We start from the raw sequence: 26,843 nt of genomic DNA, 5'->3' as shown, positions 1-26,843 counted from the left end.
GCCCATTAACTACCTGTGTTGGTGCAGCTTTCACAGCACAATATTTGTGCCATAGGGGACAGATTCCCTGAACCTCCTTTTATTGATTTCCTGTGCTTCAGGAAATGGGTTTGTGAATGCCTGAGGTGGAGGGTGGGAGTTAATTGCATGATTATCAGGGATGGTGTGGGCCTAGCTTTACCCCATTGCATGCTGGGAGTTGTAGTTCCTGTTTTTAGAGAAACTGGAACATACTCTTGGAAGAGTACATGTCTCTCTCATCTCTCTCAGAAGCAGCTGTTTTGTTTTCCTGCCAGAGGTGATACTCTTCACCTGATAAGAGGCAGAGAATGAATGCTATTAGCCAACCTGGGGAGCAGAAAGAGTGCAGTCTTTAGTTGTTTTACAGCAAGTCTGAGCTTTCATCATGCACAGCCTCCTTCTCTACTCCTCCTCCACCTGGCTGTCATCAGGGAGTTATCGTGCATGACTTCCCATAGCACAGAGCTGTGAAACAGAGACCCCAGTCATATCCTACATTCCACCACCCACTACTATTTATGTATTTCTTTCAGCCTATTATGTGCTTACTCGCTTATTAGAGCTCTAAGCAAGGAACCACAGTTAAACTGTTCAATATAAACCAATAACTCATTAAATAGTTCATTTTGTAATCCAAAAATACAATCGTGGTCAATTAAAATAACTAAAAACTATTGGCAACATCCAATGCAGTAAATAAAGATAAATTCTAAATGACAGTCAATCAAAGACTGCTTTAAACAGCCAGGTTTTTAGCAATTTATGATGGAGTCTCCAGTGGTAGTTGGTTCTGTAGATTAGATCTTGTACATGTAAAATCCCTGGCTCTTGTGCACTCCAGCTGTGCTTCACTCAGTGATGGAGTAAAAAGGTATGAATCTTGTGAGGATCTCGATGTGCAGCTAGGATAATAGAGCACCAGGTGGTCCTTCAGATATAGCTGGTTCCCGTATCCCTAAATGACTTAAAAATGAAGCCTCATACTTTAAAATGGATATGTAAGGTAATCGGCGGCCTGCGTAAATGCTTCAAAACTAATATACTCAGCAACGTTCTGATACAGCTGCAGACAATGTATGTGTCTACTGCAATAGTCTTCTTGGTCATCCAAAAAAAATTATATATATGGATGACCAAGAAGAGTATTGCAGTAGTCTACGGTAATTACATAGAAACATAGAAATGATGGCAGAAAAGGACCAAATGATTCACCCAGCCTGCCAGCAAGCTTATGCTTACGCCATGTTTTATCAGTTTCCTAGACCGTAAAAGTCAGGGCCCTCGGATGCTGTTTGAATCCAATCTCTCTTAACCCTTTCCATGGAAGCAGAGAGCAATGTTGGAGCTGCATCAAAAATTTCAGGCTTAGTGATTAAAGGTAGTAGCCACATCAGCTAGTTACTCCCATATTTATTTGTTCCCCAACCATAAAAGTCTGGCCTTGTTGGTTGCTGTCTGAATCCAATTCCCCTTTTCCCACTGCCGTTGAAGCAGAGAGCATGATGGAGTTGCATTAACAGTATCGAGGCTTATTTGTTAAGGGTAGCAACTTCCACACCAGCAAGTTGCCCCCATGCAATCTTTTCTTTATTTCCATCCTCTAGCCTTTAGGGATCCACAGTGTTTATCCCATGCCCCTTTGAATTCCTTCACTGTTTTTGTTTTCCATCACCTGCTCCAGAAGGGCTTTCCAGGCATTCACCACCCTCTCCGTTTAAGAAATATTTTCTGATGTTTGTTCTGAGCTGTCCTTCCTGGAGTTTCATTTCATGACCCCTAGTTCTATTGATTTCTTTCCAATGGAAAAGGTTTGACGATTGTGCATCATTAAAACCTTTTTCAGGTATCTGAAGGTCTGTATCATCTCCCCTCACCTCCTCTCTTCTGGGGTGTACATATTCAGATCCTTCAGCCTCTCCTCACAAGTCTTCCAGTGCTGACCCCTCACCATTTTGGTCGCTCTTCTTTGAACTGCCTCCATCCTGTCTTTATCATTTTTTTTTCTTACTGGTTATTCCTCTCTATGCAGTCCAGCATTCTTCTGGCTTTAGCTATCGCCTTGTCACATTGTTTCGTCGACTTCAGATTATCAGAAACAATTATACCAAGGTCCCTCTCCCAGTCCGTTCGCATTACTCTTTCATCGCCCATCACCTACAGCTCTTTTGGATTACTGCACCCCATATGCACGACTCTGCACTTCTTGGCACTGAATCCCAACTGCCAACCCCTGACCACTCTTCAAGCTTTCTTAAATCACTTTTCATTCTCTGTACTCCTTCAGGCATGTCCACTCTGTTGCAGATCTTAGTATCATCCGTAAAATGATAGACTTTACCTCCTATCCCTTTTGCCAGGTCACTCACAAAGATATTGAACAGAACTGGTTCCAAAACCCAATCCCTTTGGCACTCCGCTTAACACTGTTTGAAGAACAAAGTAGGTTCCATTTCCCGTCACACACTGTCCCCTGTCAGGCAACCAGTTTACAATCTATGTTATCACAGGACAAGCAGGATGGGAGTCCTCACATATGGGTGACATCATCAGGATGGAGCCCAATCACGGAACACTTTTTTTTGTCAAAGTTTCCAGAACTTTGACTGGCCCCTACTGGGCATGCCCAGCATGGCACTAACCCTGCAGCCAGCAGGGGTCCCCCTTCAGTCTTCTTTTTTCCGCGCAGCAGTAGCCTTGCGGTTTAGGAGCTCTGAAGAGATTCCTGACAGGAATTTTCCTCACGGAATTATCCACAGTTAAATTGCCCCACAGGGGTCCCTCCTCTAACTTTTCTCTAGCCGCGGTACTCCGGTAAGTTTTTTTTTTACCGTTTTTCCGTTGATTACCGTCGAGTTTGACCCTTGCGGCCTACTGGTGTCGGGGTTCCGTCGGTGCCCGGACTGTACTCGCACCATGTCTATCACAGACCCCCATGGAGTCTGTGTAATGTGTTTAGGCCATGAGCATGATGTCCTGACTTGCACTAAATGTGCCCTCATGACACCTAAGGGTCGCAAGGCCAGAATGGAGAAGATGGAACTTCTCTTCCATGCTCAGACACCGTCCATCGCATCGACGTCTTTGGAACCGGCACCGTCGACTTCGCGCCAGCATCGACCACCGACCGGTGACCAACCACCATCGATGTCTTCACGGCCGTCGACACCCTCTACTCCCCCTCAAGATCAAGCGGATCGCAGGGTAAAACATCACTATCGACATCGTCGAGGGAGCGAAATCATCGACCTCGCCACCGTCCGAGCCACCATCGATGAAGCCCCGTCCAGGAAAGGCACCGACCCTTCCTGCGACCGGGTCATCAAGGCCACCTTCACCCGTTCGGGTTTTGGGAGTCGCGATTCCACCTGTAAAGGTGGTCCCTCCGACTGTGCCTCTGCCTCCCTCTTCTGTTCCAGAGCCGGGGCTGCTTGCTCCAGGTCTCCGAAAAGAACTGGACCGGCTGGTTCAGGAGGCCATCGACAAGGCGATGCAACGTTTCCAGGTTCCTCCGGCACCGACAGTGGAACCAGTCATCGACCAGATTCCTGCGGCGCTGGCACCGCTGCTATCCCGGATGGAGGCGCTGATGGCCGCCCTTCCACCGATGGATCCTGGGTCTCCGATGGCTCCGGTGCCCTCCCCGTTGACAGCTTCATCGGGAGGAGAAACACTGTTCCGTATTCCTCCATTGGGAGTTTTGCCTCAGCCATCAATGCCGATTCATCCATCGGTGCCGATACGTCCATTGGCGCCCCATCGATGCCTTTGATGCCGGCGCCGATGCCTTCCATGCTATCATCGGTGCCCCCGGGGATTCCTTCGATTTTCTCGGAGCCTCGCCCGGGGCCTTCAGGTATCCAACCTCCTTCTCGTCCTACAGGTCAGCTTGCTGACCCTTATGATACTTGGGGTGATGATACTTCAACAGACACCGATGACTTATCTTCACCACCTTCTCCCACTGAAAGTAGGAAGCGTTCTCCTCCAGAGGACCTCTCTTTCATAAATTTTGTAAAGGAAATGTCTGAGTTGGTTCCCTTTCAACTTCAGACGGAACAGGATGACAGGCACCAGATGATGGAGTTACTCCAATTCCTGGATGCCCCAAGGTGATTACCTCTATACCCATTCACCAAGTTCTTCTGGATCTCCTCAAAAAGAACTGGGAAAATCCTGGATCAATTGCTCCAGTACACAGAAAGGCTGACACTACTTAGTGCAATCAGCCCCAGGTTTTCAAAAATCCCAGCTCGACCACCACTCAGTTGTAGAGTCGGCTCAAAAGAGGGCAAAAAGGTTGAAACCTCACTCATCTACCCCACCTGCTAAGGAACAAAAGTTCCTAGACAACATTGGTCGAAGAGTGTTCCAAGGGGCCATGCTCATCTCCCGAATTGCTGCTTACCAGCTTTATATGACCCAATATAATAGGGCCATCTTCAAGCAGATACAGGACCTTCTGAGTCCCTCCCTGAACAATTCCAAGACCAGCTACAAACCCTTGTCAACAAAGGATTTGAGGCGGGAAAACATGAGATTCGAACATCTTATGATATATTTGACACCTCTACCAGAGTGTCTGCAGTTGCCATTTCGGCAAGACGGTGGGCCTGGTTCAAATCTTCTGACCTTCGCCCAGAAGTACAAGACCGGCTGTCTAACCTACCATGTGTAGGAGACAATCTGTTTGGTGAACAGATCCAACGAATGGTGGCTGAATTAAAAAAACCATCATGAGACCCTTAAACAGCGCTCCTCAATGCCTTCAGACTTCTTAAGACAGCCCTTCAGGAAGGACTCTAAGAAGTCGTTCTACTGTCCATGGAAGGACTATCCATCACCAGCAAGGTCCCATACTACGAGACCTTATCAAAAGCCTTAGCCCCACCAAGCCCGAAAGCAAAAGCCACAAGCAGCTCCCCAGCCAGGACCTGCTTCCGGTTTTTGACTTCTGCTTGGAGAGCAGCAGCCAGATTCCTCTGCCAAGCATACCAGTGGGAGGTCGACTGTGCCACTTTCACAACATGTGGCAGTCAGTCACAACCGACCAATGGGTACTGGCAATCATTGCTCAGGGTTACCACCTGAACTTTCTCGCCCTGCCACCGGACTCCCCACCTCTACAGACGTGGAGAACATCCGAACACTCCATTCTTCTGGATCAAGAGGTCTCCCTCCTTCTCTAGTCAAGAGCAATAGAACCCGTTCCGCATTTGCAGCAAGACCTAGGGTTCTATTCCCGGTACTTTCTGATCCCCAAAAAATCGGGAGGAGTACATCCAATTCTGAACCTACGTGTTCTCAACAAGTACCTCCAGCGGGAAAAGTTCAAGATGGTAACCTTGGGATCGCTTCTACCTCTTCTACAAAGAGGAGACTGCTCTCTGGACCTCCAGGACGCATACACAAACATTGCGATAACTCCATCTCATCGCAAGTACCTGAGGTATTTAGTAGGCCCCAAGCACTATCAATACCGAGTGCTCCCGTTTGGCCTAGCGTCTGCACCATGAGTATTTACCAAATATCTCGTGGTTGTCGCAGCTTTCCTCAGGAAAGAAGGTGTTCACGTCTACCCCTATCTAGACGACTGGTTAATCAGGACTCCAACCCAGCAAGCTGCTCGGTCGTCCCTCGATTTGACTCTACGCACTCTAATTTCTCTAGGATTTCTTGTCAATTACAAAAAATCCTTTTTAGCCCCATCTCAAACCTTGCCTTTCATTGGGAGAGACTTTGACACCTTGCAGGCAAAAGCCTTTCTGCCGCAACAATGAGCGCTGACACTCGTATCTCTAGCTTACCAGTTGCAGTCTCAGCAAATAGCAACAGCTCGCCAATTCCTTGTCCTTCTGGGACACATGGCGTCCTCAGTCCATGTTATTCCAATGGCCCGCCTGGCCATGAGACTCATGCATTGGATTCTGAGGTCACAATGGATTCAAGCTGTTCAGCCTCTGTCGACCATTGTCCACATCACCAACCCACTCCGTCTGTCTCTGGCCTGGTGGCAAGATCAGTTCAATCTCCTCTGGGCACTGCCCTTTCAATTACCAGATGCTCAAGTCATTCTCACCACCAATGCTTCCAACCTCGGGTGGGGAGCCCACGTGGACGATTTGCAGACACAAGGATCTTGGTCTCCAGAGGAAGCCAAACACCAAATAAATTTCCTGGAGCTTCGAGCAATGCGATATGCTCTCAGGGCTTTTCAGGATCGCCTATCAAATCACGTCATCCTGATTCAGACGGACAACCAGGTGGCCATGTGGTACATCAACAAGCAAGGAGGCACAGGCTCCTTCCTTCTGTGTCAGAAAGCTGCACAGATTTGGACGGAAGCTCTCTCCCACTCGATGTACCTCAAGGCCACCTACTTGCCGGGAGTGGACAATGTACTGGCAGACAAGCTAAGTCGCGTCTTCCAACCGCACGAGCGGTCTCTCTCAACCCCTCGGTAGTGGCCTCAATCTTCCAACAATGGGGATATCCACAGACAGATCTCTTTACGTCCCCTCAGAACCACATAGTGGACAACTACTGCTCTCTCATTCACAGCAAAGGCTCTCAGCCCAGAGATGCATTCTCCCTCTCGTGGGCAACCGGTCTACTCTATGCATTCCCTCCACTTCCTCTTCTCTCGAAGACCTTGGTGAAGCTACGTCAGGACAAGGGAACCATGATCCTGATAGCACCTCACTGGCCACGCCAAGTGTGGTTTCCCATACTCCAGGATCTCTCCATCCGCAGGCACATTCCCTCGGGAAAGGACCCGCTCCTGATAACTCAGAACGACGGGTGCCTGCGCCATCCCAATCTTCAGGCCTTGTCTCTGACGGCATGGATGTTGAGAGGTTAATACTTCAGCCACTTGACCTTTCAGATCCAGTTTCCTGTGTCTTGATTGCTTCACGGAAGCCTTCCACGAGAAAATCTTACTCCTATAAATGGAAAAGGTACACATCATGGTGCACCTCACAGTCCCTTGATCCCTTTTCCTGTCCAATCCCAAGGTTTTTGGACTATCTCTGGCATTTGTCAGAGTCAGGTCTTAAGACATCTTCCATCAGAATGCATGTCAGTGTGGTAGCCGCCTTCCATAAAGGTGTCGGGGATGTCCCTATTTCGGTAGAACCCCTCGTAACACACTTTTTGAAGGGCTTGCTTCACATCAAGCCACCCTTGCGTCCTCCGGCCCCTTCTTGGGACCTTAATCTGATTCTTGGTCGATTCATGAAACCACCATTCGAGCCTCTTCACTCCTGTGACCTAAAATATCTCACATGGAAAGTGATTTTCCTTTTGGCTATCACCTCAGCTCGCAGAGTTTGTTTATTTATTTATTTATTTAGAGCTTTTATATACCAACTTTCTTGATGCAAATCAACTCTGTTTACAGAGAACAGAGGTCTTAACAATAACAAAATAATGGAAAAAAACATTAAACCATAATCAGATGAAGAAAAAGTTACCATAAAACAAGGGAATGCAACTGGGAATGGAAAAGAAGAAGGGGAGCTAGGTACTAACTACTAAATACTGAAAGGTATTTAGGGAGGCTAGAGTGGCCTATCTCTAATCTAAGTCATGTTTATGCGAAAGTATGGCTTGTCTGGTTTTTGTGTAAGAAGTGCTAGGTAGATTGTACAAACGAGATGCTAGTTTAGGGATAGGGGAAGGCTTGACCGAACAACCATGTCCTAAGTTTTTTTTTAAAAGTTAGGAGACAAGTTTCTTGCCGGAGGTCCGGGGGTATTGCATTCCAGATTGAAGGGCCCGCTGTTGAGAATGCCCGTTCTCTGATAGTTGTTCGGTGTATGACTTTGCTTGGGGGGGGGCGGGGCGTGTAGAGATCCTTTATAAGCCTCCCTAATGGGTCTGGCCGTGGTGTGTAGTTTGAGCGGATATAGCAGGTCAAGGGGGGTCTGATGGTGGATGCTTTTGTGGATAATGGTGAGGGATTTTGAAGTATTCTGAAGTTAACTGGAAGCCAGTGCAGATCCTTGAGTATAGGTGTAATGTGTTCTCTCTGATTGGTATTCGTCAGGATCCTCGCCGCAGCGTTTTGAAGCATCTGGAGGGGTTTTATCGTGGATGCTGGGAGACCTAGTAGAATAGAGTTACAGTAATCTACCTTGGAGAACAGGATAGCCTGGAGAACAGATCTGAAATCATGATAGTATAGTAGAGGTTTGAGTCTTTTTAGTACCTGTAATTTATAGAAGCTAGTGAGTTACAGGCCCTAGTTACCTATCCGCCTTACACTAAACTCCTGCAGGACTGGGCTGTACTCCGCACTCACCCTAAGTTTTTACCTAAGGTGGTTTCGGAGTTTCATATTAATCAATCCATCATACTACCTATCTTCTTTCCCAGGCCCCATTCCAATCCAGGGGAACAGGCTCTGCATACCCTCGACTGTAAACGTGCTCTAGCTTTCTATCTAGACCGTACAGTTGCCCACAGGACGAGCACTCAGTTATTCGTCTCGTTCCACCCCAACAAATTAGGGCAACCTGTGGGTAAGCAGACTCTCTCCTCCTGGTTAGCGGACTGCATATCTTTTTGCTATCAGCAAGCAGGCATTCCTTTTCAAGACCGTGTTAAAGCACATTCTGTGAGGGCCATGGGGACTTCAGTAGTACACTTTCGATTGGTGCCGCTTCCTGACATTTGCAGGGCTGCCACCTGGAGTTCTCTCCATACCTTCGCAGCCCATTATTGAATAGACAAGGCTGGAAGACCAGATTCCATCTTCGGCCAGTCTGTCCTGCGTAACCTGTTTCCAACGTGATGTACCAACACCCTTCCACCTGCCCGGTGGGGTTCAGGATGCCCTCTACCAAATTCCACCCCAGTTGTTGTGCCTGTTGCACGCTGTTGGGTACATTTGGTGCATGTTCGGACATCCTCAGCTCGGTACTCACCCATATGTGAGGACAACCATCCTGCTTGTCCTGTGAGAAAGCAAATGTTGCTTACCTGTAACAGGTGTTCTCACAGGACAGCAGGATGTTAGTGCTCACGAAAGCCGCCCGCCGCCCCGCGGTGTTGGGTTCATAATGTTTTTATTGCTTTATTTTTACTTTTCGGCACTGCCTGTAGCTTTCAAATAAGACTGAAGGGGGACCCCTGCTGGCTGCAGGGTTGGTGCTATGCTGGGCATGCCCAGTAGGGGCCAGTCAAAGTTCTGGAAACTTTGACGAAAGTGTTCTGTGATTGGGCTCCATCCTGATGTCACCCATATGTGAGGACTAACATCCTGCTGTCCTGTGAGAACACCTGTTACAGGTAAGCAACATTTGCTTTACCACCTTGGCATCCACTCCCAAGCTTCTCATTTTATTCACAAGCCTCCTATGTGGGACTGTATCAAGCTTTACTAAAATCCAAGTAAATCGCATCAAGCGCTCTTCCCTGACCCAATTCTCTAGTCACCCAATTAAAAAAATCTATCTGATTTGTCTAACAGGACCTTGCCCTGATAAATCCATGCTACCTCGGGTCCAGCAATCCTCTTGACTGTAGATAGTTCACTATCCTTTCCTTCAGCAGAGTCTCCATTAATTTTCCACCACCAATGTGAGGCTAACTGGCCTGTAGTTTCCAGCTTCCTCTCTGCTCCCACTCTTGTGAAGTGAGACGACCACTGCTCTTATAAGTGATTGAATTGCTTGTCTCAAACCACCTTTTTCTTAATAAAAAAAAAAAAAAAAAAAGTGCTTGCCAGATTAACTGAAAATTGAGTAAAAAGTCTTCCATATTGAATGCACTTGAGGGGTCATGGAAAGATCCTTATCGGTGATAATGCCTGAATCTCTGGCCTGACTGGAATGTTTATCTGGTCACAAATTGAAACCTTTTCCAATTTCTTTTCTTTGCCCACCTTACCAATTCATAAAGTTTTGGTTTTGCCCATGCTCTGTCTCTGGATATCCAGGCCCTCCTGGAGCTCATCCGTGTGCTTAGTGGGCTTTAAATCCTGATTGAAATGAATCCCACAGGTTCTCTTTACCTAATAGCTGGGCCACTACTAACTTCTCTATGGGTTGGTCTCTTAGGGGGCAATTTTCAAAACTGTGTGGGCACGTGAAGAGTCCATGGGTACATTTGTTTTTCCCTCCCTGTGGATTTTGCACCACTTCTGAAAGGAAGAGCACACACATACTTTCCCTTTCAAAACTGCCTGCGGAGAGAGGCACCTGCCTTTTTTTTTTTTTTTGCAGATACTTTTACTAAAAGAGTGCACCCAGTTTTGAAAATGCAAACCGAAGTGCATTGTTGCATTCCTTGCCCTCTAGGAAGGCCTTCGCGCAATGCAGGTGAAAGTACCATGCGTTATGGCATCACTAGTATTCCTTTACCCACCTACAGGATGGCTTTTGAAAATTACTCTCTTTAATCTCCCTCTGCTAGAAGCTCGGCTCTTCAGGGACTTGGGAACTCTGCAATGTACAGCGCTTTGTACACGGATGGCAAGATGTAGCTATGGCTTTTGTGAACATTTCCCCAAGCCGCTCTGTCCTGCTTCACTGGGGAAGGAATTGCTGCCAGAAGCACTTCTAAGAGTCCATGAACATTTTCTCCAGCAGAGACTGTGGGAGAAAATTTGCATCACTGGGTCGCCCTCCAAGTGGGAACTGTAGCTAACGGTGAATAAGTAACAGAGATGGGATTAAAATCTAGGACTTCTCACAGCTCCTGGTTTATAAGATGTCCAAGCACAGGAGGAGGAGGAGGTTAAGTAACTTGTGTTGCAGAATGCCTTGGCGACAGCAGTGGGAACCAGATTTGGACGTCAGTTTCACAGCTCCTGTCTTTTGAGCTGTCAGGCTCAGTCTGAGCAAGTTGTGGAAAATCACAGCCAGGGATCAGATTGGTGGCTGGAGTGGGATTAGTTCCCAGGTGAAATACAGGCTATAAAGCACTCTTGCCGCTCATGGGGCAGCTGCCCTTCTCCCACATTTCTTTTTTTTTTTTTTTTTTTTTTTAAGAGCGCTGCTAGTGCACAGTGACCTTCAGCAACAGTGTAAGGTATGATAGAGGTGCCCTCACAGCTAGATCCTTGCACACAATACACTACACTGTGAGGTCTGGGGGGGGGGGGCATGAATAGATCCTCTGAGTGTCAAGGTTGGGAGAAAGACTGAAGAGGCAAAATCCCCCTCCCCCTTTCAGCAGTATCCCCTCTGTCTCTTTTTTTCACTCCCTCTCTTCCCTCTTTAGCTGGTGCTTTTTTTTTTGCTCTGTTTGGTTTCCTCACACAATAACCTGTCATTAACACTCAATCTTACAAGCAGAAGGCAAGGAAAGTGATCCCTACCACTCTTGTCCCAGGGGTCCCCCTGCTTTCAAGACACTTTGCAGCCAGGATTGGGGGTGGGGGGAGAGGAGGATGTTACTGTCATGTATGGCACCCTGGGGTGAGGAAAATGAATTTCCCTTGGTTCCCATAAAAAAAAAAAGAAAAAAGCTACCTAGATTAATGAAGGTACAGCTACTGCCTTGCCATCTTCCTTCCATGAGTTCATCAGCTGTTCCCCTTTCTCTGTTTATTGCCCCTGCTTTGCCTCCCTCCTGCCCCTCTCTCCTCTGCAGTTCCTGTCTCTGTTTATTGCCCCTGCTGTTGGAGAGACAGTCTTTTCTCTCTAACATCAGAAGCTTGTGCTCCTTTCAGATCTATTCATAGCCTGACTGTCTGCCCCCTGCAGCTCGGGAAGACAGGTTGAGAATAAATGAGCGGCGGAGAACACCATGGGAAGTCATTAAAGCCAACCCCGTGCATGCTGAGGCCAGAAGCAGAGTGACTCCATCACCCCGGGAGTCTGGCAGTGTCCAGCCCGGGCAGAGCCCCCTGCCCTCTCTCACCAGTTTTCTGTTTCCAGGGTATTACGGTGCTGCCATTGACTCTGTGCGACCTCCCTTCTTTCTCTCTGCCCCCCCTTCTTCTTCATTTGTCTCTTCCTTCCCCCACTTCCATTCTTTGGCCTTTCTTTTTTTTTTCTTTCTCTCTTTTATTTATTTATATATATATATTTGCCTTTGTTCTGCCTCCCTCTCCTTTGTTCCCTCACTTTCCTTTCTGTTCCCTTTGTCTCTCAGATGCGCTTGCATCCACCTGAGTAGCATAATACTCCTCATATCTTTACATTCCTGCAGCTCTCTCCCTATTAAAGAAAATGTGCTAATTTTGAAAAGGAAGGGGCTGGAAAACCAGCCTCCTCTTGCATCCGCACTTGGCTTTTTGCCAGGCTTTGATTTCTAACTGAACCTTAGGACATGGCTCTCTTACCTGACACCCCCCCCCCAAACCTCTCTCCCACCACGCCCTGTTACTCTTATCTCTCAGGCCTGGCGCACGGGTTTACTTGTGGTTGGGGGCGTGTTCGTGTGCGCAATAATGGCGTCCGATGCAGCAAGGAAATTGGCGCGTCTGAAGCGCACACCCTAACGAACTCATACTGGGTAGCGCCCGTTGCATTTCAGTTCCATGTAAATGAACTCATTAGCTGTTACCAGCCGTTTCAGGAACGAACGTGCGCCCAAAGGCTTGGGGGCCCAAAGCATATTTATTTTACACCAGAAAATGAACGCCAGCTCTGGAGGTGGAGTACAGTTTATTCGCAGTCAACGGCTCATGAGAAACGCACAAAAAAACCCAAAAACAAATGCAGTCCTCTGTGTTGCAATAAATGTCCCTTGTAAGGTGTGGTTGTTTAGAGAGATTAGTATAAGATTTAGTTATTTGAGCTTAGAACAAAACATTTTAAAAAATGTATATAGGGATAGGGTTGGTGCTAGGTTTTTTTGCTGCCTTGTACAAACAACTACTGTGTTGTCCCCTCACCATGCCCCCGGTTCTGTTTTCCAGTGCTTAAAGATCCATACGTGAGCTGTTCCTGAGGGAATTTTGCACAAAAACCTAAAAAATGCAGACTATTTGTCAAAACACAGTACTTTACTTTTTTTTGTATTGCTTTGTAAATTATTACTCAAAGATGCAGAATTCCTGCAAGAGTACTATAATAGTCTGAGCCCCTCCCTCCAAGGCTTGAGATCCCCCACAGCTCTCCCTCTCTCCAGCGTTCCTCCTCCTCAGGCTTGACCCCCAGCTCACTTCCTTCCCACCTCAACTCCCGGCTTGTTCTTCCTCCCCACCCCTCCAGTGTGCTCTCTTTTCCCCTCTTCCCCCAGTTTTCTCTCCCTCCCTCCAAAAAAGTATCTTGTAAAACACATAATTGGACATCAGCCTTTTTAAAATATTAAATGATCTTTGTCCTAGGTTGCTATGAAGCTGTCAGCAGGGAGTCATCCTATACGACCTATGATAGGGAAACCACCCTGTTAGTTCAGTCCGAGCGGGGGGAGGGGGGGGTCCACACTCGCCTCTTACCAAACTTCGTCCGTACAGAGATTGAATACCAGTGCTCATAAAGCAGGAGGCAGTGCTACAAATGTTTTGTACCACTGTCGCAAAGTGCTGGGCATGCATGTCAGTGGCACCTCTAGACATGCAACAAATAAACCCTTACGCAGCCAGTAAAACCCTAGCCAGTTTAAACCAGGTAGTAAAACCATCACTAAAATGATTAGATAGAAGAATTTTATTAACTGATGCTATATGGGAGTGAAGTCTGGGGTCTATACGGGATAGGATAAAAATGACACGAGGTGAATGGCACCTTATAGACTAACCAATTTATTGAAGCATGAGCTTTCAAGAACAGAATCCATTTCATCCAATGCCCTCTGTCCTCGAAAGCTCATGCCTCAGTAAAGTGGTTAGTCTGTAAGGTACCACTCGCCTTTTGACATTTTTGCTGTACCGGACTAACATGGCTATCCCCTCTGAAGACTTTCACAGGATTGGACAGAATCCCAGTATAAACCATGCACCTGCATTCACGGAAACTCCCTCCAACAAAGGGAGTAGAGCAGAACCAGGAATTTTCCCATTAGCACACACCATATAAAAATAATATTCAAAATCCATCTCCTATTAGGAAAACAGAACAAATTAGGCCACAGTAGATCCCTACACAGAAAGTATACGCTAGCAGAACACCTCACCTCGGTCATAAATGAACAGCACAGAGACTCTCACCAAATACACAATAAACAGACCATAAAATATAAATAGAAACGTGCAGAAAAAAACTGAACTGGAAACTGCATCAGATTCTTATGCAGTGCAGCAATGGAAAAACAGAATAATCACTATAACTCATAAAACATCAAACACAAACAAGAAATATAAAATATCAGCCATACTAATAAAAAGAATAAATATTTCAAAATGGCTGATGAATAGAATAGCATCCAATAATTAATCTTGTTAAAATTAAAAAACAAATTACCAAACACCAATAAAAGATTTCAAAATAGAAGATCTCAAATAAAACGAAATAATTAAAACTAATAAGGGTAAAAAAAAAAAAGATTCTCTGCCCTTCGTACCTATGATCTTTTGATTTCCACTAATCCTAAAATTATTATGGATTAGTGAGGGAAGCAGAGGGTGCACACACTTTATTCTCTCTTTCTCTCCTACACATACACTGTAACACACACGTGGCTGCACTGGCTCTCTCCCTCACACACACACACAAAAGTATGCTCACACTCATTGGCTGTCTCTCTCTCTCACACCAGCACAGATGTTCTCACACTTACTGGTTCTCTCTCTCTCTCACATGCGCCCTCAAAGGCTTTCATACATATGCACAAGCGCTCTCACGCTCGCTGGCTTTCTCTCCTATAGACACAAGCTCAATGATAAGCTCGGTCTTACTCCAGGCCTCCTCTTCAGCAGCTGCTAGAGGAGGTGTACCGTGGCCTTGCTAGGTGGGAGAGGAGATGCTGGTGGAGCGCCTTTTTTGTGTCTCGTCGTTCAGCCACAGCAGGGAGGGTATGCGGGAGGAACAAGAGGTGCCGGGATCTCGCTGGGCTTCTTGCTGTTTACCACGAGTGGGAGAGGAGATGCTGGTGGGACCGCCTTTTGTGTCTCATCATTCAGCCACAGCAGTAGGGTATGCGGGAGGAACAAGAGGTGCCGGGATCTCGCTGGGCTTCTTGCTGTTTACCACGAGTGGGAGAAGAGAAGCAAGCTGGTGGGGAGGTGCCCGGCAGGGCCCTGCTGGGCCTCTTGTTGTTTGGCCGTGGCAGGAGGAGAAGTGCCAGAGCACCACTGGGCCTGTTGCTGTACACTGCAAGCATATGGGGAGATGAGTGGGGGGAGGTGCAGGGGCCTATTGGGCCTCTTTTTCGGCCACCAGTGGGAAGGGTTCCGTCGGTGGCCGTAAAAGCAGAGACGCTTGCGTTTTGGGGGCAGTGACACATCTCCTCCCAACACCACCGATGCTTCCGGATCCCTGATGTCTGTTCTGCTAGCCGTAGGCTGTGGCAATGTGAAACTAGGAACTTTAAAAATAAATAAATAAATAAAGTATATTGCTTGGAGGAATCGTAGCCACTCTGCTTAGTGGGAGTAACTTTCCTCTCCTTAGATGTTGCAGCGGCCCGGCCCAGCCCTTATCCCCTTACATTTCCACCGTTTGCAGGGCAGGCTGTAAACCAGCTGACCCTGATGTTTCCCCTGCCGCCACTGTCCTGGGTGTGTCGCCCTGTGCAATTGCACGGTATGCACACCCAGAAGAGGGAGTACTGGCGCAGAGCTTGATGATTAGCTAAAGGACACCTTAAAATATCCATGGGCGATTTCCTTTCTTTTTGGTAAAAAGGCGTTGCAGATTTCAGTAACTTCATGTAAGCGATGCACGTTTGTTAGGAACGCCCAATTTAGATATCCGTATACCCAATGCAATAAACTTTTGAGCGCCAGAAATGCACATTTCTCCCTAGCATGTCCTCTTTGTATGCTGCTTCAATTTCTTTCTCATTTGAATATTACATTGGATACACAGGCACCTATGAGCGCCTGTTTGCATCGGCCTGTCTGTTTATGCCCCATCCTTCTTCTGGGGAAGGGCAAGTCATCAGCTGTACCCTCACTATGGAAAGATGAGAGGGCAGCTGCTAGAGGACGGCCTTTCATGAGACGGCATGTAGAACATACTAGAAAATTACTTTATTTGCACTACAGGCGGTACAATTTTCTGTATTCAAGCATAGCTAAACTGCTTTCCACACAACTGGTTAGCAGGGAGCATTGAGGTTGGGCTGACACTGACATACACAGATACAACTACATTTATCCTCTCTCTACCCCCTCGTTCCAACACACACACTCTGTCTCTCTCCTCTCTGTCGCTCTCCTCTCTGTCTCTCTTTTTCTTTTCTCTCTCTCTTATTCGGAATAAGTTGTAGCGTAGATTTCACATAGCCATCTGTGAAGGAAGTGTACACCCCACAGACTGCATTCCCAACAAACTGGCTTCTGTGAGGGATACCATCCCACTAGTACTCCACAGGTCAATTTAACCTCTCCCAAACTCAAAACCTGCAGCCTGGAGGTCACCATTTTATAGCTCTGATAGCATACACAAAATTGATGTAGATAGATGGTTAGCACAGGTTTTACAGGAATTTTTATTACCAGAGTGAGACTGATACAGCCCAGAACACATTCTGAGCTTTCTCATCCATTGCCATTCTGCAGTAACTGAATGAGAAAATATGTAACCAGTAAACTGAGACAAATGTGGGCTGGGAGGCACAGATCAGAGACACATAGCACCCAAAGGGATCATTGGTACTCGGGAACTGTTAAAACGATTTCTCTGATAAAGATACAGAGAACAGCTGACATCAGAATCAATGATCATGTCTTTAATCTACACAGATCAGACTTGGCAAGTCCCTCCAGCCAGAACTAATTCTTTCGAAAATCAAGGTCATGACCTTCACTGACCAAAGAACTGGAAGCAAAAGTGTTTTTCCCCTGTAACTGGAAACAACAAATATCAATTCTGCTTAAAAGCCTGAAATTGTCTACCTCCCTCTGACAGTTGGCAAAAAAAAAATTATAATAAAAATCGAGGCATGCTTACTGCTGCTGTAATGTTCCTGCTGCTGTTGGATTTTTTTTTTTTTGATCACTTACTCATCTCTCAAAAGAGCAGCTTTGGGGCTGGGAGCGGGCAAATATATTGAGGCCATAACTCTCCTATCCTGACGCAAATGTCCCTTCACATTTTTTAATATGTGCCAGAGCACTTAATCCTCTCTCTCTGCCTCTCACTTTACTATTCTTTCTCCCCTTAGTCCCCCCCTCCCTTTCCACAATAATACATATTGCTCATTTACAGCATCACGGTCCCAAAATGATGGAGGGTGGGGTAAGAATTTACCCTTCACGAGGTTCAGCGGCCCTGGGGAGCTAGGGGATATGCTCACTCTCACCCCCCCCCCCCCCATTTTGTGAAGTTAGCGAGGTGCTATAGAGGTCTTTGTTTTCCCCTCTCTGCCTCCAAAAAGGTATTTCATGTTAGACAGGGAAGGCACATTACAATGTCAAAAGTCTTGACCGTAGGAAGGTATTTTTCACTACCTTGCTTCCGCAGAGGTCATAATTTATAGAGGGGCAGAGAGGAAAAGAGGTGAGAGAGGGGGGAGGGCAGGGGAAAGTATTGGCTGCAGCTCAGGCATAGACCCTGGTTTATTGTCATCGGAGCGACCCCCTGTGGGCAGTCTGCTCTCCTTTCCCTAGCATACTCTGAGATGTGATTATGAGGTGCTCGATCCAGTTACCTTCGTAGCTCCTTCCTTTTCAGCCCAGGAAACTAAATTAATCAAAAGAAAAAAAAAAAACCGACCCAAAAGATTTGTGCTTGTGAAGCAGCAGCTGGAGAGTGCCTGGGGTCACCCTGGCCTCTGACACCCCCTCTGTGTACTGAATTAGTACCTCTCATTGTACTGATGACAGAATTATCCAAGCCTGCTGCTCCACAGAAGCTTTCAAGACCATAATACTAGCTTCCTCTCTTCCTGTCTCTGTTCCACATTTTCTTCTTTCTCTCTCTCCTCTCTTCTTCCTTCCCTCATCCACTGGCTAGATGCAGTAGTAGAAATGGTATCAGCAGGAAAAAAAGAGGTATCTTGTCCTCGTATAGGTCACTAGTGAGATCCCATCTTGAGGACAGTGTGCTATTCTGGAGGCTGCACCCTTGTAATGAATCAGAGGAGGACTACCCAAATTATGCAAGGCCCACAACACAAATCCTACAGTGAAAGACTTGAGACACTCAAAAATGTACTTGGCTGGAAGAGAAAAAAAAATGAGTCTTGAAAGAAACATTCAAATATTTAGCAGGCTTCAGTAAAGTGAATGGAGGAACACACATAAGATTCAGTGATAAGGGATCATGATCTGAAGCTGCAGAGAGGAAGGTTCAGAGGAAGCATCAGAATGTCTTTACTGAGAAAATGATACATGTCTGGAATAACCTACCAGCAGAGATGGTGGAAACCAATACTGGACAGAATTTCAGCTTGGTAGGCACAAATATAGAAGACAGAAGAATGAATAAGGTTAAGAAGTTTTACTATTGGAAATAACTCGCCTTTCACTCTTGAGAGCAGAGTTAAGGGGAGAGGTGATTCAGAGAAGGAGGGACAGATGAAAGCTAGTGACACTGGAGGTCATGGAGTAGCTGGGTTCGGGTTAGTGGTGGCTGGGTACTGTCCAGCAAGATTACAAGGACCTAGGAAGCCCAGCGTTCTGGCAGCAGCCTCACTAGTTTTGGTAGCTATTCAGATTGGGACAAAGCTTGATGGTAAGACATGATGGAGGTGGGAATGTTGCGGAGGTGAACCCTTGGCTCGAGGTGGTGTTGGCGCCACCTCTGGGAGAAACCCTCACAGGTCCCCACCGTCGGGAGGCAAGGCCAGCCGGGGGAAGCGGAGGCCAGCTGGAGCTTCACTAACACCAGCCCTCATTCCCTGCAGGTTGAGCCCCTGGATGCTGGGGCCAGCTGGACTTAGGTGGGCCTCCGCATGGATGATCCCATAGGATAGGCCAGAGGATGATGCACCAGAGGGCAGTGGCTATCTGAGAGACCCAGCTGCAGAAGAAGCAGATGGTAAAGCTGGGAAGCAGGTCCAGGCAATGGTCAGAGGCAGGCGGTAAGGCTCGAAGACAGGTCCAGGTCAAAGCCAAGGAGATCAGTCCGAAGGAAGAGGAAGGCTGGAACAAGGAACAGGAACCGAAGCAGGACCAGGAACGCAGGCAACACAGAGCACAGCTAGACTGGGTGGAGACCTGTTGACAAGGCAAGCTCTAACTTCCAGAGTCTGCCTTATATAGTGAGGCTTGCAGACGTCGTCAGGCGGGGCCGCGGATGGATCTCCCGACCGCGGCCTCTTTAAATACAGCTGAGGTGCGCGCGCCTAAGACCATTGGGCCAGAAGGGAGATGGTGGTGGCGTCTCGCAGCATGGCGGAAGGAGAGGCCTAGCCAGGCCGGAGGAACTCCCCGCCGTGTGGGGAGGCCCGGGAGGTGAGGGAGCAGGGCGAGCAAGGAGATGACTGTCCACCTGCCACTGCCAGATAGGACGGGCCCATGCCGGAGGGCAGGCGTTGGGGGTGAGTGAGCCCGGCCATGGGCCTGCGGCGGCCAGGGAGCACAACAGGGAAGGCCTGGGTGTAGGATCAAGTGTGGGATTTTGTATACACTTGTATCCAAGATTGTAGAGAGCGAAAGAGGAAGATGACAAAATTAAAAAAAAAAAAAAGGGAGAAATGCTGCTTGTTGGAGATTTTCATCTGCCAGGTGTGCAGTATCCCTTCTGCAGAATCTGCAAGAAGTAGAGAGATAATGGATTCCCTTCAAGGGCCTCTGTTCAAACAAATGGTAATGGAATCCACAAGGGGAGGGTGCAATACTCAACCTAGTGCCCACAAACAGGTTGATTCAGTACGGTGCACTCAGGCCGAGCATCCCGTTTGGATGCGTGTTTTCGACGTGCTATTATTACCCCTTATACAGTAAGGGGTAATAGCGCATTGAAAACGCGCGTCCAACCCCCCCGAAACTATTAGCGTGCTGAACATGCAAATGCATGTTGATGAGCCTATTAGTTAGTCCCGCTCAATACAGAAAGTAAAATGTGCAGCCAAGCCGCACATTTTACTCTCAGAAATTAACTCCTGCCCAAAGGCAAGAGTTAATTTCGGCCAGCACTAGGAAAGTGTACAGAAAAGCAGAAAAAACTGCTTTTCTTTACACCCTCCAACTTAATATCATAGTGATGTTAAGTCGGAGGCCCCAAAAATAGACAAAAATAAAAAATCTTAAAAAAAAAAAAAATCTGCCCGCAGGTTGGAAAACAGATGCTCAATTTTGCCGGAGTCCATTTTCTGAACCCTTGGCTGTCAGCAGGTTCAACAACAGACGCCGGTAAAATCAAGTGTCGACTGTCAAACCTGCTGACAGCCACCGCTTCTGCCAATAAGGAGGTTCTAGGGACATGCTAGTGTCCCCAGCGCCTCCTTATTACCGTGGGCCTTCATTTGCATACTGAATCGCGTGCCCAGGAGAGGGGTCTGGGCGGGCGCTCGCCTTGGCGCGCCGGCTCTCCCGCACAGTTTACTGGATCGGTCTGAATTGGAGATAATGTCTCTTTCTGGGTAAGTGCCCACTTGAGCACCAGTGATCATCAGACAGTATGGTTTGATATCACAAATAGGATAGAGAAGTCACACAAAGACCCAAAGTTTTGACTTTTAAAAATACAGGCTTTGTCAAAATGGGGATGTACCTTTGAAGAGCTAGAAGTCTGGGAGAAAATGGGTGAGGTGGAACAGTGGGCCAAAGTAACAAATGTATATGTTGGAAAAGTAACCAAAACTAAGAGGGAAAACAAACCGATCTGGTTCTCAAAGGAGGTGGCTGAAAAAATAAAGGCAAAAGAAGAGCATTCAAGAAATATAAAGGATCCCAAAAAGAGGAACACAGGGGAGATGAAGAAAGAAATCAGGAAAGCAAAAAGTCAAGTGGAAGAAAGGATCACCAAAGAGGTAAAACGAGATGACAAAATATGTTTCAGATATATCAGAGAAAGAAGGCCCAAAGTGGTATAGTGAAATTGAAAGGTGACAAGGAGCAACGTGTAGAGAGAGATGAAGAAATGGCAGAAATACTAAATATTTCAGTTCAGTGTTCACTAAAGATGACCCTTGAGACAGACTGTTGTTGGTTGACAAGATTATAGATAAGGGGTGGAGTAGACACAACTTTGTTTACAAAAGAGAATCAGGCCTGCCCTTGGACGCGTGTTTTCCCTTACTCCTTATTCAGTAAGGGGCGGAAAACGCGCGTCCAACCGTGGCACCTAATAGCGCCCTCAACATGCAAATGCCAAGCCGCACATTTTACTTTAAGAAATTAGCGCCTACCCAAAGGTAGGCACCGAGAAAGTGCACAGAAAAGCAGTAAAAACTGCTTTTCTGTGCACTCTCCGACTTAATATCATAGCGATATTAAGTCTGAGGTCCCGAAGGGTGTAAAAAGTTAAAAAAAAAAAAAAAAAATTTAAATTGGGCCGGCGGCTGTCGGGCCGAAAACCGGACGCTCAATTTTGCCGGTTTCCGAGCCCGTGGCTGTCAGTGGGCTCGAGAACAGATGCCGGCAAAATTGAGCGTCGGCTGTCAAACCCGCTGACAGCCGCCGCTCTGGGTCAAAAGTAGGCGCTAGGGACGCGCTAGTGTCCCTAGCGCCTCCTTTTGCCCGTTTCTACCGTACCACCTAATTTACATACTGAATCGCGCGCACCGGCGAGTGGGCGTTGGTCCGCTCTCCCACGTTTTTACTGAATCGGCCCAAATGTATGGGAAGAGCTAGGGAAAAGTGAAAGTGGACAAGGCCATGGGGCCTGATGTGATACATCCCAGGATACAAAGAAAGCTCAGAGAAGTGTTCTGGCGGGTCCACTGAAAGACCTGTTCAATAGCTCCCTTGAAATGGGAGTGGTGCTGCCAGTTTGGAGAAGAGAGGTTGTGGTCCTGCTTCACAAGTACAGTAGCAGAGAGGAGACTAACCGGCCTGTAGTTTCCAGTCTCACCTCGGTGGTGGGAAAATGAATGGAAACTCTGCTAAAGGAAAAGAGAGTGAACCATCTCCATTCCAGTGGGTTCCTGGAATTGAAGCAGCATGGATTCATCAGAGAAAGATCCTGTCAGACACATCTGATTTTTTTTATTTTTATTTTTTTATTGGGTGACTAGAGAATTGGATCAAGGAAGATCTACTTAGATTTGATGTGGTCTACTTGGATTTCAGCAAAGCTTTTGATATGGTCCTGCATAGGAGGCTCATGAATAAAATGAGAAGCTTGGGAGTGAATGCCAAGGTAGTGGAGTGGATTGACTGAAAGGAGTCAATGTGTAATGATAAATGGAACCTTACTCTGAAGAGAGAATGATGCTAAGTGGAGTGCTGTAAGGATCCATTTTGGGACTGGTTCTGTTCAGTATCTTTGTGAGCGACATTGCAGATGGGATAGAAGGTAAAGTTTTTTTTTTTTACGGATGATACTAAGATTTGCAACAGAGTTGGACACACTTGGAGTAGAGAGAATGAAAAGCGATTTTAAGAAAGCTTGCAGAGTGCTCAAAGATTTGGCAGCTAGGATTCAGTGCCAAGATGTTCAGTCACGTTACTGAAACTCTAGGAGAACTACACTGGCTTCCCATAGAACACAGAGTACAATTCAAAACACTTTACACAATACATAAATTAACTCATGACGAAAAAGCAGAATGGCTGAACACAGCACTACGTGTTCATGTTCCCACATAGAAACCTGAGATCTGCTAACAAAGCCCTCCTAACCATCCCTTCTGTTAAAACAGCAAGACTGACCCAAGTTAGAGAACGAGCTTTATCTTTAGCCGGACCAACACTATGGAACGTCATGCCCTTAGAAATTAGACTACAGAGTGATCTCAAACTTTTCAAAAAGAGTTTACAAACCTGGCTTTTTAAACAAGCATTTTACAAAAAGAACGGAGATTAGTAGAATAACGAAACCTGGCAACAAAACATCAGCCCAAAGCACTTAACCCAACAGGTGTGATTTTATTTTGTTATCTCACCTTAAAGTTATACATGTAATGAATACTGATAATCGCAGGAAAAAGTCAAGATTTACAACATTTAGAAATTAGTCGATATTTTGAAACTGTTACCGGTCTTTAATGGCACTCCATGGTGATAGTATTAACTTATACAATTATCAAATTTCGATATGTGCCTGTCTGTAAACCGTTGTGATGGTATATAACTTAATGATGGTATAGAAAAGATTTAAAATAAATAAATAAATGTATCTGGGGTGCAGTAATCCAAAAGAGCTGTATGTGATGGGCGATGAAAGAGTAATGCGCATGGAGTGGGAGAAAGACCCTGGGATGATATCTGGTAATCTGAAGGCAGCAAAGCAATGTGACAAAACGATAGCTAAAGCCAGTAGAAAGCTGGGCTGTATAGAGAGGAAAGCTCAGTAAGATAAAGGAGGTGATAATGCCCTTGTACAGGTGCTTGGTGAGGCCCCACCTGAAATACTCTGTTCAGTTCTGGAGACTGTGTCTCAAAGGATAGAGACAGAACGGAGGCGGTCCAGGGAAGGATGTGGTGTGGGCTCTGAATAACAAGATCTATAAGAGAGTCTGAAGGACCTAAATATGTATACCCTGGAGGAGAGGAGGTGCAGGGGGGATATGATACAGACCTTCAGATACCTGAAAGATGTTAATGATGCACGATTCTTGAACCTTTTCTGTTGGAAAGCAAACAGTAGAACTAGGGGTCATGAAATGAAACTCCAAGAGGGTTGACTCAGAGCCAACATCAGGAAACATTTCTTCATGGAGAGGGTGGTGGATGCCTGGAATGCCCTTCCAGAAGAGGTGGCGAGGACGAAAACTGTAAAAGGGCATGGGATAAACACTGCGGATCCCTAAAGGGTGTACGGAGGTAACCTGCAGAGCGTGACAGTTTCTACCATTAACAGAAGGCATGGGGATTACTATCCTTAACCAATTAGCCTTGATGCTTTTGACGCAACTGCAATGGCAGCCAACGTTAGGCCTCAATGTTTATGGTCCGGGGTATTGATACACAGACATTAGGGAAAAAGCACAGGACTGCTGCTACTGCCACATCCAAAAGCAAAGCACATTCATGCAGCGTTGTCGGAATTATTTATTTTATTTAAATTTATTTTAAAACTTTTCTATACCGTTGCTAAGTTAAATACCGTCGCAACGGTTTACATGTAGGCACATATTTAATGTAGGTAAAAGTGTACTATAGTACATTCTAACAGGTGCCGTGAAAGGTTCGGTTACAATATATCATTAGACATAGTCATTTAGCAAAGTAGTACATGACCAATTGTACCAAGGTATTTACACCGGTAGTTTTATTACACATAGAATTATAGTTATGGTTTATTGTGGTGTGGAGTTCATAGACTAATCTACTGTATAGTCCTAAGGACTGTATGTCGGTGCCTTTCTGTCAAGAAGACTGCTCATCCTTTAAAAATGTTGCTAGCAGTAATTTTGTTATGGGTTTGACAGTTGCTTGGTTCTGATAGTTAATATTACTGCCCTTAACATAAGACCTGGGGGTAACCTGCACAGAGCGGCAGTTACTGCCATAAGAAACTTGCTAGGAAACTGATCTTTTTCTGCCATTGTTACTATGTCCCATCTTACAAGACGTCAAGCTTCTCTGGCTGGAAGCTGGGAATATGGTCTTAGTGAGGATAGGAATAACTGGACCAGGCGGGATAGGACAATTTCTTTCTGCTGTCATCTACTATGTAACCTTTTATCCTTTCATTCCCGAGCTCCCTGCCTTACTATCTTCTCTCCTTCTCCTCCCTTCTTTCTGTAATTTCTTCTTGCCCTCTCCTTTCTTTCTCCTCCTTTTTGTTCATTCCTGATCTCCTATATGCACACACACACACTTACCTCTAAGACATATGCACATGCATACGGGTACCTATATAAACACACACACACCCACCCAGCTAGATGGACATGATCTGAGCTGGTGCTGAGCTCTGCACTTTGCTTTCACCAGCAGCGATGACGAGAATAAACCCATGAAAAATTCAGGACCCTTCCTGCCACTTCTGGCTTCTCATCTCCCCAAAAACAAAAAAAAAAGGCAAAAGATTTCCTTCCTCCCACTTCTTAGTTTTTCTCCAGGGAAGAATTTGTCATCTTCCCAGACCCTGCACCAGTATTGGAGGTGCCCCTCTCAGCTCAGTCAGAAACGCCAGACCCCCCTCCCCTCTCCTGCAGTCGCCAAACAAATCCTTTAGCCTGCTCTCTGCCTCACCGATCACATCTGTCTCCCATATACTGGTTACATTTCACTTTCTCCCTGTTACTACAGAGCGGCAGTGTATGAGGAAGCTCAGGATGTGTTTTTTGCTGAGCTTAGTTTCCGCCCCACCCCCCCAGTCATAAGTCACTATGTAACAGCGACCCCCCCCACCCCTTCCACTGCTGCCTGTGTGTCTGCTCTGTGACTCTGACTCACATTGGACTCATTTGGAAAGAAGAGGAAGATAGGACTGTAAGACTGCAACACAGCAAAGATTTTCTAGAAAACAGAAGTGGCGCCTGTACCACCGTGTATCTTCCGCCCCCCCCCCCCCCCCCCCCACCGCTTCTATCCCTCCATGTCCGCCTCATACTGTCTGCTGAGGTTTATCTCTATTGATTTTTAAAAAAATTATTTTGAAAGCCCTTGTATTCTACTGGTGCCTGCGGTCTATAGAAGTAACGAGAGGGTTCTTGGTTGTAGTGAAGAGCAGTTATCGGAAGCAGCTCTTCTGTACATGAATAAGCAAATGGCACTTTCTCTGTGCTGCTGAACACAACACCAGTGTTAACGCAAGCCCTGCGGACATTAAACATTTTGCTTTTAAGCTGCTATTCCTGGGCACAGGATCCTGCCGCAGAGAGTTTACTCACTTAAGCCTGACCACTCTACCAGCAGATGTAGTAGTAACCACAAGAAGTTCTACCCATAACTTAACTTAAAAGTTGCCTACGTTCCTAGTCACACGCATGCTCTCATCTGTGGATATGCATGGATGCAGGAAAAAATCACCTCTGTCAGAGTCCTGTGGTTAGGACACCAAACACAAGTTATTGGGGACACAGACAGAGAGACACACATGCTCATTGATCTCATACGCCGTCTGTTCCTTTGGAAACTAGGTTACAAACCATGTCAGAATTTAAGCTCATTTGGGATAGATATAGAGAACAATGGTAAGGAGGGGGGAGCCCTGAGGGTTGGGCTAGTTATAGAGCCCTATATATTTAATTGCATGGAACAGGAGAAGGCCAAAGTGCCAGCTTACGTAAAATGATGGTATGACTGCATCAGGTTCTCAAGAAGGAGGAGGCAAGGTCAACCCAGAAGAAATGGCAGCAAAGGTCTAATGTATTCTCAGTTATAATTAGAGGAGGTGGTATGTTTCCTAGCATGGTCTGGAGGCTAAGTTAGTTACACTTCTTGGCCAAGGACAAAAGGGAAAGGAGCTCTGATTCTGAACAACTTGGTTTATTTCAACTCTTTCAACTTGGGTTTACCTATTCAATCTGTCCTCTTCAACTAATCCAGAACACTGCAGCTAGAATTCTAACTAGATCAGGACTGAGAGCTCAATTACACCAGTGTTGTACTCTATGTCGGTTACCAATCTCATTACGAACGCAATATAAAATACTCGCTTTAATTTTTAATCTAATACATAAAGAATATTCTGTTTGGTTAAACACATCCCTCTGCATCTATAAACCAATCAAACATCTTTGCTCAACAAATAGAAATGTAC

General features: G+C 46.3%; 1 protein-coding gene across 1 annotated transcript in view; it reads left to right on the top strand.

The window, feature by feature from the left end:
- LOC115096497 (NADH dehydrogenase [ubiquinone] 1 beta subcomplex subunit 11, mitochondrial-like) overlaps positions 1-26,843 on the top strand; it is a 132,545-nt gene that overhangs the window by 32,738 nt on the left and 72,964 nt on the right. The gene's annotated exons all lie outside the window — the stretch shown is intronic.

This window comes from Rhinatrema bivittatum, chromosome 1 (genome assembly GCF_901001135.1).
Source record: "Rhinatrema bivittatum chromosome 1, aRhiBiv1.1, whole genome shotgun sequence".
Taxonomy (NCBI): domain Eukaryota; kingdom Metazoa; phylum Chordata; class Amphibia; order Gymnophiona; family Rhinatrematidae; genus Rhinatrema; species Rhinatrema bivittatum.
The sequence above is the reverse complement of the archived record's forward strand: the minus strand, read 5'-3'. Positions and strand labels throughout refer to the sequence as shown.